At 42.9% G+C, this 16,247-nt stretch overlaps 1 long non-coding RNA gene across 1 annotated transcript; it reads left to right on the forward strand.

The window, feature by feature from the left end:
- Window positions 1–1,611: 1,611 nt before the first annotated feature.
- LOC144105553 (uncharacterized) lies at window positions 1,612–14,696 on the forward strand. The gene is made up of 3 exons (XR_013308825.1): window positions 1,612–1,743; window positions 9,938–10,110; window positions 14,259–14,696. It is a non-coding gene; the product is annotated as an uncharacterized LOC144105553 (long non-coding RNA).
- Window positions 14,697–16,247: the final 1,551 nt, after the last annotated feature.

Below are 16,247 nucleotides of genomic sequence, written 5' to 3' on the forward strand. Positions count from 1 at the left end.
ACTGAAACTGGAAGAGACATGCACCTAAGCTGCGCCTTGAGTGTATGGCGGGATAGCGCTAATGGGTGAACGTCATATACATGGAATTGGTCATTCTCAACTTTGCACGCATAGATGGCGGGTACCGCTGCTGGCGGAGTGGCGCCGCAGTTGCGCCAGTGCCCCGAGATGGCAGATGCTGCCACCAATGTGGAGCTTTTGCGACGCAGGTTGCTCTTCGCGAACCTCTGTCGACCGATCTTCAACAGAACGGCCACCCGCCATCGTGGCCAGTTTGCTCACAATCCGGTGACCAGGTTGTGATGACGTCACAAGGTCACGTGACCTAGGTGGCCCGCCTGCCACCCAGCTGTTGAAGGTCGTAGTGTCCAGTGTTAGCACATTATGAATGTCCTCCTTAGCAGACAGCGGGGATTTCGGCGAAATCATTGCTGCCGAACGCAACAGTAAGAAATTATAGCTGGCCTTCATCGTTTCCTCCTGAGAATACGTTTACGGAGTGTTTGCAAGCTTTAAAAAGCGCCTTACAGCCCTCTATCCCCCTCTGCTACCGTTCAAGCCTTAATATCCATGACCTTTTACTCCATCATACAACAATGCAATGCACTGAACGGCTTAACCAACCATTTTCAGTCAGTTCAACTACATCTTGGCAGCAGCGCGTGCGTAGTATTGGGAGTTCTCCAGGAGTAGTTTGCGCCCACTTTTATTTTTAATTCACAAGAATGAATGAAAATCCTTCTATGGATAACGCGCCCTCCTTGCGCTATCCAGCGCCTTCACTTGTCCACATTCTCGTGCCGTGTCTTCTGCTGTTTTCGCCCTTACCATGTGTTTGATTATTCGTAGAAGACACCATAACTCTGAAAAAAAAATGGCATACTCTTCCCCCATTGCTGAGCTCAGATGGCTTTTAAATAAACTATTAAAACTGCGCTCTGTCTGGCAAATGAAAATTAACGGGATAGAAACTAAACACCTTGCATATGCTTCTGTTGCGAGTGATGCCGCTTATACATATGCAACTAATTTTCCTCCTCATGACAGACTTCGAACATTCAAGTATCTGGGAATGTTATTTAAAGTGGACTGACCACATTGACCTCATCACTTCAAACGCACTTTTTAAATCTCCTCTATATAACGCTTTCCTGGGCACTGATGATATAAAAAGGAATACTTATTTTTTTTTTAAGTTACTAGCCACACGCGGCACAGTACATATCGAAACCCAGGCTTTAAGCATACGGCGCTTTTGTGTATTGCACAGATAGCAACGATACACACCAAGGACATGCAGCCATATTAACTGGGTATTGTTATGCCCGAGCACGCATACCGCTGGCCTCCGTGGAAGCCAGCGCCGGGCGCCCGCCATTGCGCAACGCAAGCCCGGACTCTCCGACATATCGCGGCTTGCAGCATGATTCATCCGGGCTCGCCCGGCGGCGTATTTCCGTTTGCTAGCCGCTGCAGACAAGCCCAATGTTACCCATGCCAACGCGCGCGCTGAGCAGCTGTTGCCATGACAACTATGTACATGCCATGGTTGCCTACGCCAACGCGCACGCGGAGCAGCTGTTCCCATGGCAAAGTGTGGAAAATAGACGCGAAGCCGGTAATTGCAAATGGCGGCACCCTGCCGCCTCTGGGTGTTCGTGCTTTTCGATGACAGCAACGATGACTGCCGCTTGCGGCGACTATCAGACTATGAGAGTGCCGTTTGGACAAGCTTAATGCAAGGTGGGTATTTTGTTCGCTTTCATTCTTTGCATCGACGCCGGTGAGGCGGTGAAGCAACGATTTTTGCCGTAGGAGTGGTATGGGATAAGTTTAATGAAGGTGAGCAATTTATCTGGAACAACTGTGCTGTCCCAGTTTTTCTTAGCACGTAAGAGACTAAATGAATACATTGCGTAAAAGAGTGCCGTTTGGCCAATTTATCTGGGACATTGGGCTGTCCCAGTTTTTTTTTTTTTAGTGCGTAAGAGACTGCATGAATACATGGCGTAAAAGAGTGCCGTTTGGGCAAGCTTAATTCAATGTATGTGCAAATGGCTGCGTTCCACGACCACAGAACAGTTTACCCTGTGGACTTTCTTCTTAGAGAGGAACAGAAAGAAGTGAAGAACAAGGTACCGTGACTGGTACAGGTAAATATTCTAGGTAATGTTCTTTTTTTATTAGAAATTTGCCACTACTTGGGCTATTTTCATCTTGTTCAATCATGCAAATGTTTTAGAACCTCCTGGTATTTTCTGGCTTTAAAAGCCGTGAATGGTACAGGTAAATATTCTAGGTAATACTTTTTTTTTGTTAGAAATTTGTCACAACTTGGGCTATTTTCATCTTGTTCAATCATGCAAATGTTTTAGAAACTTCTGGTATTTTCTGGCTTTTTTTTTGTATATGCCCAAAATTTGGTGCCTACGCACGCACGCAGTTTACTTGCAAAATCAGCTGGTGATGACAACACCTATAGTTCACCTTTTGGTGTTTTCGTTCTTATTAAAGCTCAGTTTTCGGTGACAGCAGTTCCTTTGACATTAGAATATCATAGTCTGTCGAGTAGCAGGTCAACTTTAATTTATCCTCAATGTTCTTTTAAGTTTTGTTTAATTTGTGCCCAGTCATAACTGAAGCTTATATTGTGTGTAGTTATGCAGCATTCATTTGGGGGCTGAAATTTTTCAGAGAACTTTAAAAGTACTCTCAAAAGTGCACTTCATCCTTAAATGATTTAGTTAACATGAGGTTCACGATTGCTATGCACTGAGAGAGCAATAAAACCTGCTCATAACTGTACGTTGTACAAAGATTGCTTTTAGATAAAGGGTCTAAAGCTGTGTGAGGTTTTATAATGACTAATATTAAGCTGGTCCATCTAAAAACAGATCTTTCATATGCGCAATTTTATATTCCAGAGAGCTGTGGCGCACAAAGTTTCTGAACGGCAAACACTGAAATATACACCTCATTAGTGTTGCACCCAGCTTCAGTGTATGTTGACTCGAGATAGATTGCTCGAAATGTAGGTGCATGAAACTATATCTGAAGGGAATTTAGTGAGGAAATCACTTCCAGTTCTCAACATTTGAAAGGGTCATACACATAGTGTAATGCTGAACAAACTTGCAAAGGCTTAGTCCCGTTTTGAGCTGTGCTAATTTTAATTTCCCTTGCAATTCTACATGTATGAAATTATATGCATTTAAAAAAAAGAGGCCAGACATGGTGTCAGTGAGGTCATTAATAGTTTCATTCTTGCTGAGATGGCCGCTTGTGCTGCTAGCTAAGCTTTCTCCAACCGTTACGAATTGCAAACATGCTCATGACAGAAGAAGAAAGTTGGCACATTTTGTAGGTACCAGTCAGAGTTCTTTCATACATTGCACAAGTAGTGTACTTTATTACATAGATAAGCTTCATGCAGTTACTATAATTTGAACTGCATAAAACGGTTGATGTACTGTGAACATGGTTAAACAAGAATAAAGGGAGGCCACAGTAAATGTCATACTGTCACCCAATTTCGAAAATGACACCTAATTTTAGTTACATCTTGTCTTCTCTGTAGTGAAGCATAGGATATTAGAATACATGGATCACCACATGGTATTTAGCTAGGCCTGCTATGTGATTTAAAATTCAATTTATTTTCTCACGCTGTTTCGGTTTAGACAGCTGGACAATGGCTATGACATCAAAGGTCAGTATAGGTCACTGCTTCTTCATTTGTAGTCATTCTCACTCTTGAGACAGGCTGGTTTTAGCATTGCAGTTAATGAAAACAAAGAAGGAGCAGTATATATATTGCAGTTTATTTTATGCCGCATGTGGCGTACACCGACCTTTGATATCACAACCATCTCCTAGCTGCTGGAATCAAAACAGCTCAAGAGGAAATTCGATTGTAAATTATTTAGCCACTGATGTGTATGGGGTGATCCATATATACTAATGTCTAAAACATCGTTTCAAACAAGAAAACACGCAAGCAAAGATTTGGTGTGGGTATAGTCCTGTAAAAAAAAAAGTGAAAAAGCAAGAAAGGAATGAGGTGGAATGAGAGCTACACACACACAGAATTTGAAGAGCAATGAAGAGAGGTAGCGAGTGTGTTCCTTGCCTTACCTGCATTATGTTTCTCACATCAAGAAAGCTGCAGGCAGGTAACGAGTAAGCCTATGTTTTTGGTGCCATTTATGCGAGGAGCTCCAAATTTTTGTGGACTTTGGCAATACATTTTGCTGCATGAATGTTCTGTCTTGTCAAGCTTAGAGTGGCGTTCCTATGTCGTTTTAGAGGCATAACTGCTTCATGGTGCTTTTCCAAATACACATACTGACTATAAATATGAGAAAAATGTGGAGATGGTGCAAAGACAACGGCGACATTCTTGAAAGAACAAAAATGAACACGGATACTGCACCATTTTCACTATGAGCTCAGACCCACCTATTGATTTGTTGAATTCCAACAGCATTTTGTGAATGAAGATTCATCTAGGACCACTGTTTATTTCCAGAAATGAGACCACTGCCACTCGGAACAGTGAATTGCAAAAGCTACAAAGGAATAATTTCAAAGCATATTAGGAAAAACAAATCTGCCACAACAAGAAACACACTGACATCAATGGCAAATATGTTGAGAGATGTTTGAATGAATAGTCTTTTGGTACAACCTTTGTCTTTCGTTCCATCAACTAACGGCCACAAATTTTAGACCTCCTCTCGTTAGCTTGCCAAGGTGTACCCAAGGTTGAGCAAAAGAGTAAGAGCTGTAAGAGTTAACAAAAAAAGACATAAGCAAACACAATGCGCCTCAGGGCCATCAACACGGCCCTTTATTCTAACTTGCGGCTCATTCAAAAACATCCCATTCGGTAATACTCTCTGGGGGCTAAGTTGGTGCATGGTTTTGAAAACAGACGCGCAAAGCAGACAACGCTGGGGGAAGACAGACGAAACAAGTGCAACTGTTTATTCACCTATTGAAGCAAGTGAACATATAGACAAAAAGGCAAGAGCAGAGAGGGACCTACACATGCGCACAAGCAGAAACAATAAGATAACAAATGGCTATAGAAAAAAAATGTCTCAGCACATATCTAAGAGACACTTTCTTTTCTGTCAATTGTAAGCGAGGGTGTGCTTACATAATCTCTTCTGCCTTTGTTGATGTAGAACGCCTTTTTAAGTTCACGGGCTGTAGTATCTTTGCCCCTGCTTAGGATTTTTGTTTCCTTCAGCTTCGCCTGGCATTTTTTCTTCTTTTTCCCTGCAGGCTTTACAGTAATGTGGTAAGAAAGAACCCGTGCCGTTCTTTAATGCGTGATTATGGTCAGCAAGGCTATCATCAATACATCAGCCCGTTTGGTCAATCTAAGATTTCCCACACGTCAGCGGGACCTGATAAACTACGCCCACTGCACATTTCACAAACGGCGTCACATGCTTTTTCTGGCATTCTGCTTTTTTCGGTTTGTTTGAATCCATTTTGCCACACAAGGAGAACAGCTTCTTGGGGTGGAAAAACTACACGAGCTTTAAACTTTGCCTCAACATGTTTCAGATTGTGTGCCATCTTATGATTATAAGGAATTATCACCGGTTTAGTTTTCTGTTTGGCAACATCGTTTTTTGCTCTGTTATTACACTTTTCTTTTTTTAACCTTTTTCAGTAACACTTTGGCAACTGAGCAGAGTAGGATAGCCAGCTTGTTGAAGCCTGGTCTTGCCTTTTTGCTGATCTATTCACTCGCTTTCCAAGTGAATACACAGTTGCAGAGTTGCAGTCGTTTCGTCTGTCTTTCTCCTGTGTTGTTGGTTTTGCGCAGTCTTTTTTCAAAATTCCATTCGGTGACACCTGACTGCCCCAAATAGCGGAAGTAGATGCACATCTGCTTCTGGAATTTTGGCCAATTAGGTGTCGCTGAAAGGGACGTTTTCAACAGGGACACAAATTGGAATACAGGCCGAGATTCGCCTACCGTGTGGGAGTATGTCCATTTGGCAATGCACTGTAGTAAATGCAAGAAACATATGGCTGCTGCCCTGCCCTTGAAAACACAGTGTTCTTTGCAAAGGCAAGAGGTAAAGCTGAAAGGAAGGTAACTGAGGCTTTCATATCGCTAAGAATGCCGACAAAAGTATATGAGCCCGCCATCTATCTTCATCATTATCATCATCAGCATCACTGCGCCCACTGCAGGGCAAAAAGGCCTCTCCCATGTCCCTCCCATTAGCCCTGTCCTTTGCCAGCTGCAGCCACCGTATCCCCGTAAACTTCCTAATCTCATCCGCCCACTTAACTTTCTGCTGTCCCCTGCTACTTTTGCCTTCTCTTGGAATCCACTCCGTTACCCCTAAGGACCTATGGTTGTTTTGCCTTCGCATTACATTCCCTGCCCAAGCAGATTTCTTCCTCTTAATTTCGACTAGGATGCCATTAACCCGTGTTTGTTCCCTCACCCACTCTGCCCGCTTCCGGTCTCATAACGTTACACCTAACATTTTTCTTTCCATGGCTCGTTGTGTTGTCCTTAACTTGAACTGAACCCTTTTCGTTAGCCTCTACGTTTCTGCCCCATAGGCGAGTACCGGCAAGATACAGCTGTTGTACACTTTTCTGTTGAGGGATATTGGTAAACTGCTATTCATGATCTGAGAGAACCTGCCATATACGCTCCACCCTTCTTATCCTTCTAGTTATATCCCTCTCATGATCCGGATCAGGTCTCTGCCTGCCCTAAGTAGACATTCCCTTACCGCTTCCAGCATCTCACTTCCAATTGTGAACTACTGTTCCCTTGATAGGCTATTGAACATTACTTTGGCTTTCTGCATTTTAATATTTAGACCCACCGTTCTGCTCTGCCTGTCTAAATCATTGATCATGCTTTGCAATTCATCTCGTGAGTGACTCAGCAAGACAATGTCATCAGCAAATCAGAGATTATTTAGGTATTCTCCATTAACTCTTATCCCCAGCTTTTCTCAATTCAGGCCACATGATGTTATAGCCCTTTTTTGCTGTAGTATGCAGTCTCCCTTCATACTTTGTGCATATGCAACGTGTCCGATTTAATTCAATACAAATGGTTTATTAAACATTGCATTTGATGTACACCACAGCTTTGGAAGTTGAATAATCAGTGAGGCTGATGCCTCAGTCAAGTGCAATGTAAATAATAAATGATTATGCAACTAACACTTTCAGATTGGCTTTTTAAATCCTGCGTTTAGGTTGTATCTATAGGGAATAACATGGCACACACTGTATACCTTGAGTATTCCACCCAAACATATTCTTTAAGAATAAATGAAAACACTGAAATGGCTCCGTTGCGCCATCTTCTCACAATATTGTCACGACTGAAGTCACAGGGAAGGTACACGTTGCCGAGGACCAGAGAATAAGGTCGGCTTGCCGTTCCGATCACAGAGTCACAGAGACAAGCACCAGCGCGCCGCTCGTGCCCACAACAACCGCTTCGTCGTCGTCGGCACCAAACAAGGCTGTCGCGCGGCGCTAGGCACGTGGCAATATGTCCAATGATAATGGCAATTGCTAGAGTTTAGCAAGGCCGGAAATAAAAGCAGCGTTTTACCGGACGGACCATAACAGGTGCTGGCACCACATCGTTGGAACTCCTTTATAAAAATTTATTTCTCGCCAACAATAATATTTTTCTAGTTTTTTTTAATATGCGAAACTAAATGGGTTGACAATTTGGCAAATTTTTTTGTCTAGCACCGTTGCCCACATAAGATTTTCTGGTCCTCAATGTGGCCGTTTCCGCAGAAATCTATGTACTTTTTATTAAATTACAGAACAATGCAAGGTTCAAGTTTAATTCAAACAGTGCTAGATCAAGGTTTCAGGCAAAACTCCAAAAAAGTTTGCTTAAATTTAGACTCCAAGTTTAGCTTAAAAAATGCGGAAATCTTCAAATTTTTCTCCTGTTAAGCACTTCCATTTTAAATCAAAATGGCATAATCCGCAGTTTATTTTTTGAGGCATGACAGGGCACCTCGATACCTGACTACATGCGGAGATAAACTGCCAACAAGGACCAGTTCCTGAACAATAATTCTTGCAAAATGCCCAGATGAAGGTGATGTCTTACACTTTGGAGCATGATATATGGAGCAAAAATTTTTTTCTTTGAAAGAAGGTCTCTACACTTCTGTTGGGACTGGTCTTCCATGAATTTTCTTAGCAAAATATAAAATACCAAGAATTCGGTGCATCTTTTTTCGCGTGGAATGACTCTGCTGTCCCCAAATTTAATTCTTTAAATCGACTGGGAAGTACTGTAAAAAAAATTTTCATAAACCTCGGCGGCTGTGAATAGTGACGAAACATTCAAGAAACGGGCAATTTTCTCTTAAGGTTTTCTGCCTAGATACATGCCTTATGGAGCATACTTGTCCCCAACAGTTTTATGTTTTCTGGACCACTTGTTTCGTTGCACTCCTAGGACCACAGCACAGGTCTAGAAAACTTTTTTTTTCAAATTTATGAATTTTAAATTTCTTGTATGAAATTGTCTTCTCACTTTAATATGTCAACGAACACTGAATCTCAAAAATTCAAAACGAAAATTTGAGCTTTGCAACACAAAAAGAATTACAAGAATGACTTCACCCTGCAAGAACAATGAATGTTGAACTAGCCTTCTGCCATATTTTCTTAGCTTTGCAGGTTTCAAGAAAAATATATATCAGAAAATAAATTTCTGCACATAAAACAGTGACATTTGATGAGAGCAGTCATAAAATTATTTTTAAATTTCTCAAGAAATGTCATGTAAATAGAGCTAGAAATAAACTAAATTTTGTTGAAAGTTGCGTCCCTTCTGAAATGGAGGTGTGGGACAGACTGCCGGACATATCATGCTGACTTGGAATCCTATTGTTTACATCAAGTGCCGTATTGCTTGCTGCATTGCCTTTCTGACTGGTTCTCGCATTTACTTGTCAAGTGCGAGTGAACTTTGAAAATGGGCAAGGTGCCACCTCTTTTTGACACAGAGTGGCACATGACCAGGAATCTTGTTTGAAGTAATGGCCATTTGGCAATCACTTAGTGCCAGCAGACTTGTTGGAAATATGCAGAAATCACTCTTGCTTGACACTTCAGCAGCCGACCATGATGCAGGAATACTTTACTGTGAGGCTGTTTATTGCCATGGGTGCACTCCAGAAACTCCACGTTGTAGCACTCTGTATGTAGCCACTGTCTGCAAGTTACCACATCTGTTCTTCCATGGCCGAGATAGAGGTGACCCCCTGCCTTCATTTGTATCCAAAGAGTCTCCCTATGCATCTCTCCCACTATAGTGGCAGTGTTTATCATGCTGTTTGTCCTTTGATACAGCCACATTAGAAGATGCATGCAAAGTTAGTAGGCTTCCTCATAACAGGAACATTGAAAGGACTCTCAAAATGAACACTGAAGCTTGTTTGGCTGGCTGGTGTTTACTTCAGAAAGTTTTGCATAATACCTTTTCTGTGTGCTCAACTTACTGCCCTACCATTTCTGTATTTTTTTGTCATAGCAGGGATGAGGGACGTTCTTTAGGAAGGCCATGCATATCATGCGAAACCAGGTGGTGTTTTTCGAATACTGCATGGTTATAGAGGCATGCCTCGTTAATATGGTACTTTTGTCCCCCGTCAAAACTGTCCATAACAAATTGGGAAGCAAAATAAAAAGAAGACATTTATTCAGATATATACACTGAGATTACAGTGCGCTTTTCTGCATAACAACAAGCAGTGAATAGCAAATTATAATCTTAGAAACTTGAACATTTTCCCGGTCGCTAAAGTTTTACTGCGGTGCGAAATGCCTCACAGGCCGTGACAGACATGATGGCATTATTCGCACTGGGTGTCCGATTCTGTGTTTGCTGTTGTATCCACAGTGGCCCTGTAGACGACTTGCTTGTTCACCAGTTGTTCATCACTTCCTGGTCTACTGCATCAGCTGCAGGCATTCCTGAAGACTCACGAGGAGGATGTCATTGATGCGCACATTCATTTGCCTGTGACCTCCCTGTGAGGAATGCGGTTTCTTGGCTGCTCTGTAGCCACGATGGTAAGCCAATGTATATGTGGGCTTTGTTGGCTATGCAGAATCCTTCCAGGTCTCTGTGTGCGTTTGCACCTTTTGTACTGGAGTTATAGGTTCCCTGGTTCACCTATCTGTTTGCATATGTTTCTGTGTACTTGTTAGCACTATTTGCATGTTCCCTAACGAAATTCTAATTCTTGTGCAGGATGTCTGCACAATGGCAGACACTGCACTGCTGACTTGAGCCGTTCCTGAATCTGGCAGTATCGATGCTAGAGTCTGTGCGTCAAAGCTGAGGTACAGTGTTGAACCTGTCTAACTCCCAAAGTTTAATTTCGGTTTCATTCCTCACTGGTTGGACTAAATTAAATTGTTCTTGCTGCTTATACTTGTAAATTTAGAGCTTTGAACTGCTGTTAAGCTCAGTTCCTCTGCACTTACGAAGTCATATCTCAAGACCAAATACCGCTTAATTTTCACCGCAACTGTTTTTCTTGTGTGCTTTTTTTTCCCGAGTGGTCATCACAATGCAAGTGAACAGCTTTATTTTCATTATTTCTTGAGTGGCTTTGTTCTCTTTGCAGGTGCAGGTTGGCACAACAAAGGTTGACGGAGCTTCCATTCTTTTCTTTACAATGTTGAAATGCTTCTGGAGGTGGTCATTTGAATATTTATTTATTTTCACATCCTGCAGCCTCAGATGAAACTGTGGCGTGAGGAGCGGGAAACATATGTACCCCAGTGTGCCCTTCTGAACACCTGCCCGATGACAGCAGGGTCCAATACACTGAATATTGTGCAGTGGAATTTTTTCCTTACATATTTCTTTGTACACGTCTTTCCCAGAAGTGGTTGCCCTCATCCTACAAAGTAATGCAACAAGTGCTGTGCAGAAAAAAACACTCACATTAGTTTGCTGCCTGATTTTCAAGCTATGCAACAGCTGAAATGCCCTGGAGACTATACCATGAAGCCTTCAGCAACACCCGCCGCGGTGGCTCAGTGGTTATGGCGCTCGGCTGCTGACCCGGAAGACGCGGGTTCAATCCCGGCCGTGGCGGCTGAATTTCGATGGAGGCGAAATTCTAGAGGCCCGTGTACTGTGCGATGTCAGTGCACGTTAAAGAACCCTTGGTGGTCGAAATTTCCGGAGCCCTTCACTACGGCGTCCCTCATAGCCCGAGTCGCTTTGGGACGTTAAGCCCCAATACCCCTTCAGCAACATATGCCAAAACATAGTTGACATACTGTGCTTCTGCTAAATGTGCATTCTTTGAGGACCTGATGCCAACTTTGTGTGAACATGACATTGAAGAGATGTTTTCACGATAGCTGTCTTGACAAGTTTACGGTGGAATGAATTGTATGGAAGCAGTCCTTTAACAAAGGCACTGTCTCCTCGTTGCTCTTCAGAGCAACCAAACTGCCATATATATAGCCAAGAGAAAATCGGACAGCGATTCAATGATTCAATGTCAAAGTGGTTGTTTTCTGTGCCAAACGAGCTGCAATCGTTCTGCCAGATGACTAGGCCAACCATTTCTTGCACGAATAGAATGCGAAAAAAAAACATAACATCGGATTTTTTCAGTGCACATGATTCATTGTACATTGGACCCCGCTGTCTTAGGTACGGTTTCTTTAACTGCAGACTGGATGACTGTTTTCACGAGCATTGCAAAAATGTAAGTCAGAGAATGGTGGTTGCCTCAGTTTTCATTGCAGAGTATGCAGATGCCAACATATCTTTGACATATTGTAACGGAAAGAAGCATATCTGATAACCTGAGAAATTGTCTGAACAGAAATAATTCATAGTCTGAAAAGAGAAAACTGCACATCTACTCCGGCCGACATTTTACTGCAGAAACCTGCCGTCATGATGGTGATTCTCATTCATTCACAGTGCCAGCACTCTTTACTGCACAAGTCTGTGCAAGAGTGCGAACAGTAAATGGCAAGCAGCAGCAGCAGTGCATTATCCTTTCCCCTGTATTCATTGTCTGTGTACTTAACCAAAAATAAAAATTATTATTACTGACGCTGCAAAACCAGGCCCCTTCTCATCAAACAAGCCATTTCCTACAGTGTACTTCGCACCAAGGCACTGCGAGTTTTCTGTTCGAAACATAAGTTAAGGAGCTGCACAACAGAGTCCACACAACTTTCTGCACAGTGCGGATGTCAGACGAGTGATGTATTCCTTCCAGTCCACATAAATTGGCAGTCAAACCACACCTTCGGTCACATGCAGCGTCACACTGATGTGGATGTTAGTTTTCTGTACAGTATGGTACACTGTTAAAGGGAACATGCGGTCGCGTGAAGTTGACTTTCCGCGAGGCGCTGCTGAGGAAAGCCGGAAAGAAGGCCGAGCTGATTATGGTCCGGAGTTTTTTTCGGCATTCTGTCCCCATGCATAGATCTCATTTTTCACACTCGCAACACATCGATTACCTCTTCTTGCTGCCGAATTGGCTTTTTCCATTCTGTGGTCGCGTTTCGTGCGAAATAAGCAACATTTTCTGCGGACTAGATTATCCATGTGTGAGTGACTTGGTTCATATGCCACTTAACGCGTACAGTACACGTTGATAAACAGTAATAAACATGCTGTTCTTATTGACAGATTCATGCACTAACACTGCGCCTTGGTTTAATCAGCACCTACATCGCTGAAACAATAACAAAATACGCCTTTACAGACAGGCTAACTGCTGGAAACGCTACAAAGGCTGGAAATGCTACAAAGCATGCGATAAGGATTATCAGTTGATGTCTAAAAAATGGTGTCATTGCATGGACCAATTTTTTGGGAAGGAAGCATTCAAGTATTTTTTATTTATTTACACATACTGCTGTCTCCTCTCTTAGAGGCTTAACAGGGGTGGGCTACACAGCATTTCATTACAACAAAGTCAATAACATAGTTAGGCAGTTCTTTTTGAAATTGATTATTTAGCAATGCACGCAGATCACCGTCCAAGTTATTCAGTAATTTAACATTCTGTGGACCTTGATATGCCGGCCTGTTGACATTGCAGATCTGCAAGCTTGAGCCATTTTCGCAAGCCACCCAAGACAAACACATTAGGTAAAAAATTGTGAAGCGTAGTAGTGATGTGATTGTTAAAGAGTGCAGGAAGATGGGACACATGAAAGGAAGACAAGCAACACAACCACTGAAGCAAATGGATCATTACAAACTCGCCCAAACAGAAGCTTTAATTTAGTGGTGATATGTTCACTTTTTAAAGAACTGGTGAGCGGTTTCAGCAGCTTTACATCGTACCAGTCTTTTTAGTTTTCATTTACCCACTGCAGTATGTTTTTTCACATTCACACTGCTCTGATATAATAACTACTAGCCCTTCTGACATGTATGATCCTGACAAAACTCAATGAAATTTTGGTGCGCAGAAAAACCCATATACATGTGCCATAACCCATAGCAACATTTTCAAGGCAATCATGAGGGAACATGCACGCTCCATTCACTGGCATAATGCCAGGCAACTGGTACACAAGGCACCAGCACACCAATGAAGTTTTTCCTACACAGCCACATTCTGCTAACCTTTGAGGCTGACAAAACAGAAGATAGCAGTGCAGCACAAGGTCATGACTATGACTCAAGATTTCTGGATGATAGGATTTAACAAAAGTGGCCATGGAAAACTCTGTCAAAAATGCACATAGCTAGCATACAACAGAGGAGAACCGTACATTGGTGAGTTGTTGGTCTACCATGGCAACAGCAGCACCACAAGACAATGGCACAGGATCAGCACAGCCCCCTAGTTCTTCTGTCAATATCTTTTGGTGCTTCTTCTACCACAGATTGAATATTCTATATTCAGTGCTTCTCATGAAAACTTGGTATCTTGCAAATAATTTAAAAAATCTATATTTAGAATGAACTTAAACACTTCTACCCATTCTTGAATTACTCTTAACATGCTTCAAGTTTGTTTGTTTTTTCTGGGAAGAGGGGGGGGGAGGCGAGATGCTGGCAGAAAACTTCAAACATGTTTGCTATGTCCTTTTGCATACATTCCTCCCAGATATTTTTGGGGACACTGTGTTATCTGTTCTTATAAGTAAACAGGTTTTTTGTAATGCTCCTTTTATTATTCTCAGTTTGCTGTTAACTATTGTTACAACCCTCCTAGGGACACGTTGTTTGACCCCTCGTTGACCTTACGAAAAAGAAAAAAAGATGTATCGGGGAAACTACCCGTGGAATCTCCCACGCAGGCTCCCCTTGTGTCGGACCGTGAGACGCGACCGACGATGGACAAGATGACGAAAGGAAGCGGGCAGAAGCGCATTCCCGAGGACGAAGTAGCAGCGGACCTCCGTATCCTCCTCGCCCATTCCCACAGGGCTCAGCGTGCTATGTGCGGCGACTCTTCCGATCTGTGAATCGTGTGGTGAAAGCGGTGGAGCCTCAGTGTATTTAACGAGTGTCCCGAGTACGAACGATCGCTCTGGGCCCTGACGACAAGGCTCATCCAGTTGCTCGACGCTATGAACTTTTAATTCTTGACTGTTTGCTCTTTCTCTTTCCTTTTAAATTATGTAATCAAGTTTCATGAAAAGTGCCAGTAAACCGGTTTGTTTTTTGTTTTCCCAAGCTTGAAGTTCCATATTTCTTCAACCCGAAGGCGCGGACACGTTACCCAACGGAGCCCGGGTTCGAGTGAACCCCTGTGCCACGACACTATGAATGATTCACTGTTCAGACATTTTTTACAGTTGAACATAGTATCAGCAGATACTTTCTTGTAACACAGTACTCAGTACCATAAGTAACTGTTTTCATGAAAAGTATTTTCAACAAATCTGTTCTGCGCTCATGTGCCCAAACTTTGGCCTACAGCAGACAGATCTGAGAAAAACGCGACATAATGGCCACTCAATGTTATTTCACAATATCAGCATACGGTCATGCCAAGTTCAGCAATACATAGTACCACAACTTGTTTGGCAGACTTCGCTACAAATGTATTAGGCTGTCTTGCCATGCTGTTGCCAAATACAAGGCATGTTAACCAGTTGTAGCATTTGTCATTATGAGCAGGCAGTGGTAGTGAAAAGCACTCACAGTAAAAAAAAGAGAGAGAAGAGGCTATCAAATACAGATGCTTTGATGAAGCATGTTGATGACCTTTGTTAACACTAGTTATGTCAATCTGAACTGGTAGACGCGTTCACACTCATTGCCGCAGCTGGGATTCGCCGCAACTGGGATTCGAGCCCGCGGCGGCGCGAGCAGATTAATTTCGCTGGCCTGTGCACGAGAGCACTATGCTGCTGCCGCAGACGACCTCGGCTCGCGTTAAACTGAAACACACGCTCGCGCTGTGCATTGCATGTCGTCATCTCCCATCAAGTAAAACTACTCTAGAACTAATCACGTCGCCAGAAGTGCCGACGACCTAGCAAAGCAAAACCATGAGACAACCAGGCTAAACACGTGCTTTCACACATACACTCGGTTTAACTACGATAAAACCCTACCATTCCCCCCCCCCCCTCCCCTTGTGCGGTACCCGTTTACTATACAGGGTCACAGTGGCTGAGCTCGCGCAATGCGCTCAGTATTTCTAAGATAATTAACTGTGTGAACTCGATTAATTGAACAGGTCAGGCCTGAAGTGATCAATTTCGAATCACGTCACACGGAGGTACTATCGGCAGGCAACATTTACGAGGCGGGAGTGTACAGGGAAGAAGAAGATTGGTTTTTGGGGAAAAGAAATGCAAAAGATGCACTCAGTGTTACAACAAACGCAAGAACAGCACCAATCCAGCCACAGATACAAACGACCCGCGGCACGCAGGATGATGCGGATGTCGATGGGCAGGTCGTCCCAGGCAGATGGCGCTACAACGCTACCTACGAAATGAACTTTTTCTGCAACTGATACGAAATGCGCTGGAAACATGGCTCACAATTTTTAAGAAATGACACCACAATAGCACCATAAAAACAATGAAAGCTGACAGCAAAAATAACGAAAGTACAGATTTTAGACAAAACTGCTAACCGTAAAATCAAAACCGAAACTCTGCAAGGAATGCACTCGGAAGGCAACTTCACCATTTTTTTTGTCATCGAAGCGCGTTGACCTACAGCTGCACCAACTTGAGTCTCA

This window comes from Amblyomma americanum, chromosome 1 (assembly GCF_052857255.1).
Source record: "Amblyomma americanum isolate KBUSLIRL-KWMA chromosome 1, ASM5285725v1, whole genome shotgun sequence".
Lineage (NCBI taxonomy): Eukaryota > Metazoa > Arthropoda > Arachnida > Ixodida > Ixodidae > Amblyomma > Amblyomma americanum.